The 13,569-nt window shown below is 45.0% G+C and overlaps 1 pseudogene; it reads left to right on the top strand.

Annotated features, from left to right (window-relative positions):
• The first annotated feature begins 1,755 nt into the window (after positions 1-1,755).
• On the top strand, positions 1,756-7,634 carry LOC119364796 (annotated as a pseudogene).
• The last annotated feature ends 5,935 nt before the right edge of the window (positions 7,635-13,569 follow it).

The following is a 13,569-nucleotide window of genomic DNA, read 5'->3' as shown; positions in this document are numbered from 1 at the left end:
GGTATTGGGCATCGGGCTGCTCTCCGTCGAGCGCTGCGTCGACCTACCCTCGGGTTGCTCCGGCGAGCGCCGCCTCCACCTATGCTGGAGCGGCTGCAACACGCGAACGAGCGGATGAGATGCTGGAATCGGCCTCGGCGGGAGCTGCAAACGAGGATTTTTTTGCTATAACTGGTTTTTGTTTTGCTTCAATTTTTGCTACCAGGGTCTTTAATTTTTGCTACCACGGTCTTCGATTTTTGCTACCACTCTCTCTTTGATTTTTTTGCTGGATCCATCTTTTTGCAGGAACCACACCATTTTTTGCTACCATGGTCTTTGATTTTTTTCTACCACCCTCCCTTTGCTGGATTCATCTTTTTACTGGAAACACTCCAATTCATGCTACCACGATCCTTAATTTTTTGCTACCATCGTTTTTTATTTTTGCTACTACCTTCTCTTTGATTTTTTTGTTGGAGCCATATTTTTGCGGGGAGACCGACCGAAATTTGGGCCGGTCGGCCGACGCTTATCACTGGCCCTTACGTAATAATAATGCACCTATTACTGTCGCCGCATTTTTTCAAAGTAGTCTCTGTCGTTTTAGGTAATTAACCCGCGGTACTTTAATAAGTCATTAAGTGGTCAATGGTGAAAAATGTTTCGTTCGTTCGTGGGCTCGGCTGACGCACGGGGGAGCAGTTCTGTAAAAAGAAAGGACGCCGATAAGTGCCACACGTGTGGGTGTTAGGGAGTTCGCCCACACATTTTATGTGGTGTATAAAAGGAACAGCCCACACATCTACGTGTGGGCAAAACAAGTAATGCCCACACACCTATTTTTTTCCCTCCCGATCCCTCTCATACGCGTGCGTGTGGGCGAAGTTGATAACGCCCACATGCACGTATGTCAGGCCGCATACCTCCTGGTCCCGCACGCCGCGCGTGACAGTCGCCGCGCGCCCGCAGTTGCCATGGTCCAGACCCTCGTCCATGTTCGTTTAACTGCAGTTGCCATGTCGTTAAACTACGGTTGTCATGTCGGACAACTGCAGTTGCCATGGTTGCTCAACTGCAGTTGCCATGTATGGTCTGATCTAATGTAGTTGACGTGATTTCAAAACTTTAGGAGTTGCCACATACTAACACTAGGCAGTTGAGAGAGTTGCCATGTGCTCACAAGCATGCTAGGACAGTTGCCATGTAAAAGGAAGAGTTGCCATCTGCTTACGTGCGCGTTAGGGCAGTTGTCATGTACGTGCACGTTAGGGCAGTTGCCATGTACCATGCAAAAACACATGGCAACTCGGTAAAAGAGTGTTGCCATCTCTTACGTGCACACTAGGCATTGCCGTGTACCTTGCAAAACACATGACAACTCGGGTAAAAAAGAGAGTTGCCACATTCTTATAAAGCACACTAGAGGCAGTTGCCATGTGCACTGCAAAACACATGCCAACTAGCAACTTGGGTGGGGAGAGGAGACGGACGTGTGGGCGAGATGGCAAATGCCCACACACTAGCCCTTGTGCGTGCGTGCAAAATGGCGTGTGGGTGAACTGCATCTCGCCCACACACCAGCCCCTCTCGTGTGGTGAAACGACCGTGTGGGCGACCGGGTGAACGCCTACACACCAGTCCAGTCCTACGTGACACTAGAAACATGCCAAGATTCGTGCGCTTACGAACGGACGCGGATCCACGCGTGTAGACGAGATGCAAACGCCCATACGCACACGTATGGACGTTAACATTTACGAAAAGAAATACACCAGTACGGCGCCGCCGCCACCACCACGCGCGGATGCGCGGCCGGTCTTCTTCCCAGGCCGTTTGCCGCCCTCCTTCCCCTCTCCATCTGCCCCAATCTTCTCCGGTGCCACCCTGAGCCTCCTCGGTCTCCAACCTCCTGCAATATTCAAGCCCGCCGGCACCCAATCCGAGCAACCAGCGGTCGATTCGAGTGACCCCCGCTAGGAATCCATGGGATTTGAGGTAGAGGATTTCCTGGGAGAGCGAGTAGGAAGGATGATGGTGGGGTTCATGGGGAAGATGAAGAAGCAGAAGGTGATCCACGACCCTCACGCGACGCCAAGCCGCCACGCGCCTCCTCCCCTGCCGCTCCGCTTCCATGCCGGGACAACGTACTGGGCCTTGCCGGACGCCGAGGACCAACGGTTCAATGCCGCCGCCCACTCCGGCCTCCACCACACCAGCCCGAACCGCTACTCGCGGGCGCGCGGGGATGGAGAACCCCGACGGGCGCGCGGGGATGGAGAACCCCGACGGGCACGCGGGGGCGGGTCTGGGCAGCGACCCGTCCGGGCTCCCCCCACCCCCACCGCCGCCCTTGGACGCCGCGGGGCGGGTCTGGGCAGCGACCCGGCCGAGGTTCTCCCACCGCCACTCCCGCTATCTCCCGGGGGGCGCCCCGTACGACGGGGCGCAGGCAGCCAACGGATCCGCGTACCCGGCCGAGCACGCCTCGCTGAACGGGACCTCTGGCGAGGCGGCGGGGGCCATGGAGAACGGCGCCGCCGCCGCCGAGATGGCCGAGCCCATGGTCCCCGAGTAGTTGTACGAGGATGGTAATGCTGCCGGGGCAGAAGCCTTCTCTATCTGGTTTCGTTGCCTGCCTGCTACTTTGTTGCTAATATGCTGTTGCTTTCTCCTCCGCAGCTGTGGCTTCAGTGGAATAGGCTAGGTTATGGGATGCTGTCACCGTGGATTGCTTAGACTTTGATGCTTGGACCGCACTTATTGAAGAGACGGAGAGGATTGCTGAGGTGAAATTGAAACTGTTGCCTTACCATACAGTGCATTGTTCTCCTTTTTGCAACTTGTTGTATGGATGTGTCATAATTTTAAGCAGCTTATCCTCCTTTTGTTCCCACATGTGTTACATAATCCTTTGGTCATATGCAATCGATATGTATCTTGTAGACCACAAAGTCATGCCAATCTTTGTTATGCATGGATGGTCACTCGCTCACTTGTTTTGATTAGCACATTTTCTTTCTACATTCCTCTGTCTTGTAGGATCCCAGTATATTTTCTGTTTGACTTCATGGGCCTTGTTCCCTGTAGTAGTTTCATCATTGTCCTACTGTAGTCTTGTCAATCTGTCCTTATTCGTGTTTTAGTGAACAACACTAGATATAAATTTGATCTGTTTGGCTAATAAAATAAAATGGATTTTTAACGATAAACAAGTTTATGCTAATGCCATATTTTTGTGTATTCCTGCTCAGAGCAAGATATTGAAAATGCGGAAAGTGTATGATGCATTCCTTGCGGAGTTCCCTCTGTGCTTTGGCTATTGGAAGAAATATGCAGATCATGAAGGCTGTCTAGATGGTGTCAATAAAGTTTTTGAGGTGTATGAATGGGCAGTTTTTGCAGTTACTTATTCAGTGGACATATGGTGTAATTATTGTCAGTTTGCGATTTCAACATACAATGACCCAGATGTCATCAGAAGGTAGCAATTGAATACCCAAACTATTCTGATGAAGTTTTTAACTTCTTTTTGTGTCTTGACTTTTGTTAACCACTGCATTTTAGGCTGTATAGGAATACATGACGTTGATTTTACAATACTTAGCACCTGAACAGGAATGCTTGATGAAATGCTTTATAATATAGCACTGTATATTCGCAGTCCTTGTGATAGTGTAGGTCATGGCAACGTTGCATATATTCAAATTTTGGCATAGGCAGTGTGTTCTTAGACTCCATGCATGTCTGTTAGTTGTAATGACTAATCTCTCTCCATGAAGTACATCATCTGTTTGACCTTTTCCTTTTTGTAGCAGCTATAATCTGTACTCCCTTCATCTGGGTTTGTAGGGTGTGCGCAGGTTTTTAGGTCCTCAACGTGCTATATGCCACCGAAAGTATGTCTATAAACTTCATTCGAATACAAATCCAGTGATATGCTTTTGGTGGCATATACACATGTTTCGTTAGTCAAATTGTCGAGGACGTAAAAAATCCGCTCATGCCCTATAAACCTGGATAGAGGGAGTATAAGTATTTTCATATAGCCAACATTAGTCATTTAGTGCATTAACTAAGTGGCCAATTTGGAGATCACATGTTTGTGCTATACAAAGTACTGAAGTATAGATCTATCAAGAAAAATAGAGTCCTCCTTTGATGCAAATGTAGCTTTCACTGTTTGATCGTACAAGCCTTCATTCATTTAGTGTTTCTGGAATTATCTAATGTATTCTTTATCTGAGGATTGATTATTTCATTCTTTCATCAGCAACTAAACCCACTGTTTTTTTCTACAGACTATTTGATCGGGTTTTGGCATATGTTGGAACAGATTATGGTTCCGAAACATTGTGGGATGAGTAGTACATCAAGTATGAAGAATCACTTTCAAGCATGGAGTCATCTAGCTGTGGTATACACAAGAATATTAGAGCACCCTATACAACGGCTTGATTGGTACTTTAATTGGCGAGTCATTGACATTATTTATGTATTTAAGTATTTAAGTATGTTTTCTTGTCAGTTGCCACTTCTATTTATATTATGACTTATCTACTACGTCGTCCTAAAATAGTACAATGTGCAGGCATCCCAAAATTTCGCTCCCGATGAATCATTTATTCCACTGAAAAAACGCTCGCTCTAAACAATATCACCATGAAATTATTTGATCTGGCCCGTGTTGTGTCGGCTCTGATTCAGTTGCAATTGAGTTTGTGTTGTTATCGCGGATTAATATTGTTCTCACTTATGCTGACTAGATTAGCTAAATTATGATCAATGACTAGCTATTTATGCTAACTGCCTGCTTACTTTGGGGAGTGTGGATGACTGTCATTTTCTATGTGCTTACTCTGCTTATTATCTGCATGTATAATGTTGTTTGCACGAGCATGATTTTCTATGCTGTGATAATAAGAGAGTAAATTGTAGGTGCCTTGCACGATGGTTGGTCATACATTGATGGAGATGATTGTCTAATCAGGGTGTTGTGAATGTGATTTCTCTGAATGCAATCCTTTTGCCAATAGGCGATGTTTTAGGAAAAGATCAGAGTGCACAGTTGAACTGTTTACGTGGAAACAACCATTTGGGAATACATAGAGTGGTTTTTATTAGTAGAAGCAAGGTAAAAAAAAGATAGAGGGGAATATGGGGCCAATAACTTGTTTTCTAAAAAAAAATAGTCACTGTTCTTTTTTAGCTCTCATCAGTTATTCACACATTTACAAGAATTTGTTTACATAGGGACCCAGACTTGGATTGGTGACAAGCTTCGCTCACACATTTACTTGGAGTTTGTACAATACACACAACTTGGATCGATTGAACCAGCCAATAGCTGGAAACCATAATTAGAATCAGGGCATTTCTATTAAGGTCTATAGATCACAGTTAACTACAGGGAGGTAAACTGTAGTGATATTTCACATACTACGCTTGCATCAACAAAACATTCATGTGTATTGATTGCATTTTCCACTGTATTTCTGATGGAGCAGGAAACAAATGAGACATTCCCATTCACAACTGTTTATGGGAACCCAGACTTTTCGGACCAATCAATAAGTACCAATTATGCAAAACATGTGAAACAACCAGTAAGTATGGGTACTGATTGTAAGAAAATAAGTATCAACAGAAAGGAACGAACTGGAGCCTATAGTGCCTACAGGGAGCCAACCGTGTGTTTGTGACAACATGGAATGAACATTTAATCGATGTATCTAAAATTATATACTCTCTCTGTCCCAAAATTCTTGTCTTACATTTTTCTAGATAAGGATGAACCTAATACTAAAACGTGACTTGATACATCCGTATTTAGACAAATCTAAGACAAGAATTTTGGGACGGAGGGAGTATTTTAAATGTGCAAACGAAGGGGCTGGAATAAAGTGGGTTTTCAGATCATAGATTTTTCTAACTCACCGTGGTCCTCCTCCAGACCCTGTTCAACCTCATGAAACCAATTTGCGCGTCGAGGAGCCTAGCTCAGCTAGCTGTTTGCATGCTCTGTAGTTCCTATTCTGAACATATGGGTTAACTTCCTGAACCCATGCTTATGGCATCAAGTATTACATAGAGTTTTTTTGCTTAATCTACTTGTCTATAGAAGAATCTGGATGTTTTATTTGCTTCAGTTACTATCAGCAAGAACACATTGTGAGTGCCAGATCTTTAACTGTTTGCCAATGAATGTATGGTCCTCCAACAGTAATTGCATTGGTCGTAGCGCACCCGTGCGTCAGGATGATGTACACAGCATGGGCATTAATACTAAAATGGTGTATGTGGATAATGAAATATCCAAAGATACACTTGCCCGAATCAATTTTCTTCTCTCTGAAATTGTTTCTTATGTACTCCCTCCGTCCCAAAATTCTTGTCTTAGATTTGTCTAAATACGGATGTATCAAGTCACGTTTTAGTATTAGGTTCATCCTTATCTAGACAAATGTAAGACAAGAATTTTGGGACAGAGGGAGTAGATGCTATGTTTTTACAATTCCAGAACACATATGCTTGCTAATGTGATTACTTATTCATTTCATTAGCTAGTGTGTTTCCATCGATCCATCCATGCACTGAACCGATAATTTTCTTACTCTGTTCAGGTCGCAATCACGAACGAGCAGCAAAATTTGCACTGAACTACTGGCATAAGGCAGTGAAATACTTTTTGCTCACGTGAGTGGAAGTTTGGAACATAAGAAGAGCAAATAACAAAGTGTATGCACTGCACGTATGCTACTACTTAGATCCTTATTGCTTGTCTTGCAATGAAGTACAGGTCCTTCCATATAGGACTCACAAACTAACTAAAGATCAAGTATTTCGACTAGGAGCTTATTACTTATCTTTGCAATTTTATTATCTCAGAAGCATAAAGGTAAAATGGGATAAATCGCTTTCTTTTAAATGGGCTCCGTTCTGAATCTGCATTAGCATATCAAGGCCATAGACCATAGATATGGATAATTGACAGGTTGCTCTTTTCTCATATTTTAAGTTGATAGGGAAATTTTACATATCACATGCTTATAGGAATGACTCAATATTCTCATGGCAGAATGAGGATGGGGCATTCCGTGGTCCAACATCTCTTCTACCATCAGGGCTGATGACATTCTTTGGCAATGCTAAGCCGCTTGATAAATCATGGCATGAGATGGGCCTTGAGTATAATCCAAGCATCAGCCCTTGGTGATCTGTGGTGATGCAGTGCTGCACCTTAATGGAAATATGAACCATGGCTTGATGTTCCTTTCAACCTGTACAAAGCTATGTGGAGGAAGTATGTAGAGATTGAAATGGAATTCCTTTTTTTTTTGTGAAGTATTGAAATGGAATTCATGACACTATGTAACTTTGCTTTCTCAAGTACTCCCTCCGTTCCGAATTACTTGTCGCACGTACGGATTTATCTAATGTATTTTAGTTCTAGGTACATTCATTTTAGCGACGAGTAATTTGGAACGGAGGGAGTAATTGAAGAAATGCTCCAAGAATAAGGCCACCATCAATATGTTTGTTCTTTTATGGTAAAAAGAGTCTGCACGTGAATTATCACTTTTTATTTGTCGAGAAGTTTCTTACCTTTGTGCTGGTCAATTATTTTTATGTATATTTTGATAATATATTTTTACAAGATGCATTAGATCATTGTAGTATAGTTGAAGGGGATGTTATAGATGTACATTTGTGTACTATTTGTAGCGAACATATCTCCAATTGTACTATTGGAAATTAAGGAAATTTTGGAAAATTTTGGCGATTGCTATGCAGCGAAGCAAAGACCTTTGGATCAACGATACTGCCTTATGTACGATGTTTTCCCATACAAGAGACAGGCCCGTTTCCCGAGGTTGGGCCTATAACACCAGATCAGTCTGATCTTACGAAAATCATACGAATTTTGATCGTACTTAAACTTATAGCAGCGGCCAATGTGTAATACGACGTACTATAGATATCCCTTCATTTTTGTATTGTGACGTGAAAAGTATTTACATAAATTTATTGCTGCTGAGATAATCCACTGACTTGACTACCAGTACATTGTTCTCCAAAAAGCTCTCCGACGGTATTGGTTTTTCTAAAAAAAAATGTTCTTTCTTTTCCCCCTACTCCAAGGCTATGACCGAAACCCTAGCCGCCGCCCCATCTACTTCCCCTCTCATTGACGTTGGGGCGTGTCGCTAGGCAAAGCCCGTGCAGCGCCGATGGCGGCAGGGAGGTGCTGATTGGGGGCAACCTACTCATGGAGGAGTGAGGGTTGTTGCGGGATTGTGAAGGAGATGCCTACTCGAGGAGCACTGCTACATGGCCGATAAATTGTGGCCGATGTCTGGACGACACAAATTGTAGCCATGTATCAATGTCTTTTATTGGGCTACATCCCTCGATCACTAGTGTCATCTGATTTTCGTTCAGCACTCCATCGTTTGCCAAGTAGTTTCGTGTGCTCAAGTGGCGGTCTTCGTCAGGTGGTGCTCGACGGCGGCGTTGGCCATCCTACACGACAATCTTCCATGGTGGCTCGACCTGGCTAGGTCATCAGAGAAGAGGGAGTCAGTGCATGGTCCTAGCGGCGGCGAGCTCAACATCAGACCCAGACTATTCGTGCGGAGGCATGGGTGTTTTTTCTAGGTTTTCTTTTGGGAGTCTTGGAGTTTGGTTTGGAGCCGCGAGCTGATGTCACTGTTCCAATGTAGAAGTAACGTTCTCCCTACTCTTTCCCCATTTCGTTGGTGTGTTTATCACCGACAGAGTGACGTGTGTAGCTGTGTCTCCGACAGGTCTTTCGGGGTCCGGTCGGCTTACGTTTCCAGTGGATCCATCTAGATTCGCCCGACTTTCGTGGTCTTAGGAGCTTCTACATGTCGCTGTTGGCGTTTTCTTCTCCGGTGCGGTAATTTACTTCACAGATCACGGTTGGCAGCTTCTCCTAGTCTGCATTGATGACTTTTCAGTCATTGCTTCTACAAGCTCCTAGGTTTTAAAAGGTTTAGCATCGAGGCTCACGGCACACCACCCATGGATGCAGGAGGAACAAGACTTCAACACCCCAAGAATATAAATTTTATTTTCTTTTTCTGTATGGATGTGTTTGTGAGGACTTGTGATGCTTAATATATGGCCTTAGGCCCTTTCACAAACAAGTAAAAACTATTGATTCTTCTCTATGAATTTGGCACAACACTATTAAGTCTAGTTCTTTTAATAATAGGATTATCAGGGAATGGTCGCTCAATTGGAGCACCAATTCCATATTGAAGGCCCTCTATTCAGGAAATTATGGTTCTTTTATCAGGTATCTTTTATCTACATTTAATTTATGATTTGCAAGCTTACCCAAGCTTACTTAGGATTTTAGTGGCAACTCGAATGCGCATCACCAAAATAGACAACATCAAATGTTCATGGACACACATGGACGTGTCTGCAGACAACGATATGGGGCAGAGGCCACCAACCAGAGGCACCAATTGTTCAGGAACATTGATTTCGGTGGGGTGTTATGGCGGCAACTGCCTCCACAGCCAGAAGAGGTCCCAACCATTGTGGCAGCGGACGAGGGACAAGGGTGGGGAGGAAGGTCAGCGGCTGGGTGTTGGGGAACGTTGCATGGGAAACAAAAAAAATTCATACGCTCACCAAGATCAATCTAGGAGATGCACATCTATGAGAGGAGAGTGGTGTCTACATACCCATGTAAACCGAAAGCGTTAACGATATAGAGATCGTGGTTGGTGTAGTTGTACTCGCATCGAGATCCAATCTGATCCAAGTACCGCACGTGCGACACCTCCGAGTTTAGCACACGTACGGCTCGGCGGCGTACTTTCCTTCTTGATCCAACAAGGGAGGGAGAGGAGGTAGATGAGATATGAACCAAGACGACGACATGTTGGTGGTGGTGGCAGCGGAATTTAGGCAGGGCTTCGCCAAGCGCGTACCGGTGAAACATGGGAGGAGTTGGGAGAGGTAACGGGCAAGGGTCGAAGGGGGCCTGCACCCAACGCCTCCCCACCTTTATATAGGCGTGGAGGGGGTTGGTGGCTTGCCCTCCAAGGCCCTAGGGTCGTTGGTCAAAGGGGGAGGAAGGAAATCCCTCCTTTCCTTCCCCATCGATCGCTACCCCCCCCTTTTAGGGATCCTGATCTTATCCCTTCCTTGGTGCGCCTAGACCAGGGTTGTGGGGACTTTCCCCACTACCCACGTTCATGTGGCTCCCCCATGTAGGTGGGCCTCACTCTGGAACCTTCTAGAACCTTCTTGGTATAATACTGAAAAAACTCGAACTTTTTCCGGAACCCCGATAACAACTTTATATATATGAATCTTTACCTCTGGACTATTCCAGAGCTCCTCGTGACATCCCGAATCCCATCCGGGATGCCAAAAAACTTCGGATTTTCCACTATTAATATCTCAGTGAAGGAAATACGCCCTAGAGGCAGTAATAAAATTGTTATTTATATTTTCTTATATCATGATAAATGTTTATTATTCATGCTAGAATTGTATTAACCAGAAACTCAGTACATGTGTGAATACATAGACAATACATAGTGTCCCTAGTATGTCATTTCATGAACGGGATCACATCATTAGGAGAATGATGTGATGGACAAGACCCATCCGTTAGCTTAGCATTATGATCGTTACAGTTTCATTGCTACTACTTTCTTCATGACTTATACATGTTCCTCAGACTATGAGATTATGCAACTCCCTAATACCGGAGGAACACCTTGTGTGCTATCAAACGTGATAACGTAACTGGGTGATTATAAAGATGCTCTACAAGTGTCTCTGAAGGTGTTTGTTGGGTTGGCATATATCAAGATTAGGATTTGTCACTCCGTGTATCGGAGAGGTATCTCTGGGCCCTCTCGGTAATACTCATAACTATAAGCCTTGCAAGCAATGTGACTAATGAGTTAGTTACAGAATTAAGCATTACAGAACGAGTAAAGAGACTTGCCGGTAACGAGATTGAACTAGGTATGATGATACCGATGACCGAATCTCGGGCAAGTAACATACCGATGACAAAGGGAACACCGTATGTTGTTGTGCGGTTTGACCAATAAAGATCTTCGTAGAATATGTAGGAGCCAATATGAGCATCCAGGTTCCACTATTGGTTATTGATCGGAGATGTGTCTCGATCATGTCTACATAGTTCTTGAACCCGCAGGGTCCGCACGCTTAACGTTCGATGACGATTTGTATTATGAGTTATGTGATTTGTTGACCGAAGTTTGTTCGGAGTCCCGGATGAGATCACGTACATGATGAGGAGTCTCGAAATGGTCGAGAGGTAAAGATTGATATATTGGAAGGATATATTCGGACACCAGAATGGTTCCGGAGTGATTCAGGTATTTTTCAAAGTACCGGGAGGTTACCGGAACCCCCCGGGGAAGTAGTGGGCCTTCATGGGCCTTAGTGGAAAGGATAGTAGGGCCGCAAGGGTGGCCGCCCCCCATAGCAGGTCCGAATTGGACTAGGGAGGGGGCGGCGCCCCCCTCTTTCCTTCTCCCTCTCCTCCTCCTTCCCTCTCTCCCCCTCTTGGAAAAGGAAGGGGCTCCAACTAGGATTCGGAATCCTAGTTGGACTCCCCCTATGGCGCACCCCTCCTGGCCATCGGCCTCCTCCTCCCTCCTTTATATACGTGGCCAGGGGGCACCCCATAGCACAAAAAACAATCTCTTAGCCGTGTGCGGTGCACCCTCCACAGTTTTACACCTCGGTCACATCGTCGTAGTGCTTAGGCAAAGCCCTGCGCCGAGTAACTTCATCATCACCATCACCATGCCGTCGTGCTGACGGAACTCTCCCTTGTCCTCAACTGGATGAAGAGCACGAGGGGACGTCATCGTGCTGAACATGTGCTGAACACGAAGGTGCCGTACGTTCGTTACTTGGATCGGTTGGATCGTGAAGACGTTCGACTACATCAACTATGTTACTAAATGCTTCTGCTTTCGGTCTATGAGGCTACGTGGACACACTCTCTCATCTCGTTGCTATGCATCTCCTAGATAGATCTTGCATGTTCGTCGGAAAACTTTGAATTACTATGTTCCCCAACAGTGGCATCCGAGCCAGGTCTATGGGTAGATGATATATGCACGAGTAGAACACAAAGAGTTGTGGGCGATAATAGTCATACTGCTTACCACCAACATCTTACTTTGATTCGGCGGTATTGTTGGATGAAGCGGCCCGGACCGACATTACATGACCGCGTTCATGAGACTGGTTCTACCGATGTGCTTTGCACATAGGTGGCTGGCGGGTGTTTGTTTCTCCAACTTTAGTTGAATCAAGTTTGACTACGGCCAGTCCTTGTTGAAGGTTAAAACAGCACACTTGACAAAAAATCGTTGTGGTTTTGATGCGTAGGTAAGAACGGTTCTTGCTAGAAGCCCGTAGCAGCCATGTAAAAGGTGCAACAACAAAGTAGAGGACGTCTAACTTGTTTTTGCAGGGCTTGTTGTGATGTGATATGGTCAAGACATGATGAGATATAAATTGTTGTATGAGATGATCATGTTTTGTAACAGAGTTATCGGCAACTGGCAGGAGCCATATGGTTGTCAGTTTATTGTATGAAATGCAATCGCCATGTAATTGCTTTACTTTATCACTAAGCGGTAGCGATAGTTGTAGTAGCAATATTTGGCGAGACAACAACGATGCTACGATGGAGATCAAGGTGTCAAGGCGGTGACGATGGAGATCATGACGATGCTTCGGTGATGGACATCATGAGTACAAGATGATGATGGCCATATCATGTCACATATTTTGATTGCATGTGATCTTTATCTTTTATGCATCTTATTTTTCTTAGTACGGCGGTAACATTATAAGATGATCCCTTACTAAATTTCAAGGTATAACTGTTCTCCCTGAGTATGCACCATTGCTATAGTAACGTCGTGCCGAGACACCACGTGATGGTCGGGTGTGATAAGCTCTACGTTCACATACAACGGGTGCAAGCCAGTTTTGCACGTGCATAATACTCGGGTTAAACTTGACGAGCCTAGCATATGCAGATATGGCCTCAAAACATTGAGACCGAAAGGTTAAACGTGAATCATATAGTAGATATGATCAACATAGTGATGTTCACTGTCGGTGTCAAAACCGGCGGATCTCGGGTAGGGGGTCCCGAACTGTGCGTCTAGGTGGATGGTAACAGGAGACAAGGGACACGATGTTTTACCCAGGTTCGGGCCCTCTTGATGGAGGTAAAACCCTACGTCCTGCTTGATTGATATTGATGATGTGGGTATTACAAGAGTAGATCTACCACGAGATCAAGGAGGCTAAACCCTAGAAGCTAGCCTATGGTATGATTGTTGTTCGTCCTACGGACTAAAGCCATCCGGTTTATATAGACACCGGAGAGGGCTAGGGTTACACAGAGTCGGTTACAATGGTAGGAGATCTACATATCCGTATTGCCAAGCTTGCCTTCCACGCCAAGGGAAGTCCCATCCGGACACGGGACAAAGTCTTCAATCTTGTATCTTCATAGTCTTGGAGTCCGGCCGATGA

Source organism: Triticum dicoccoides, chromosome 2B, assembly GCF_002162155.2.
Source record: "Triticum dicoccoides isolate Atlit2015 ecotype Zavitan chromosome 2B, WEW_v2.0, whole genome shotgun sequence".
NCBI classification, from domain to species: domain Eukaryota; kingdom Viridiplantae; phylum Streptophyta; class Magnoliopsida; order Poales; family Poaceae; genus Triticum; species Triticum dicoccoides.
This window is presented reverse-complemented; position numbering and strand designations above follow the sequence as displayed.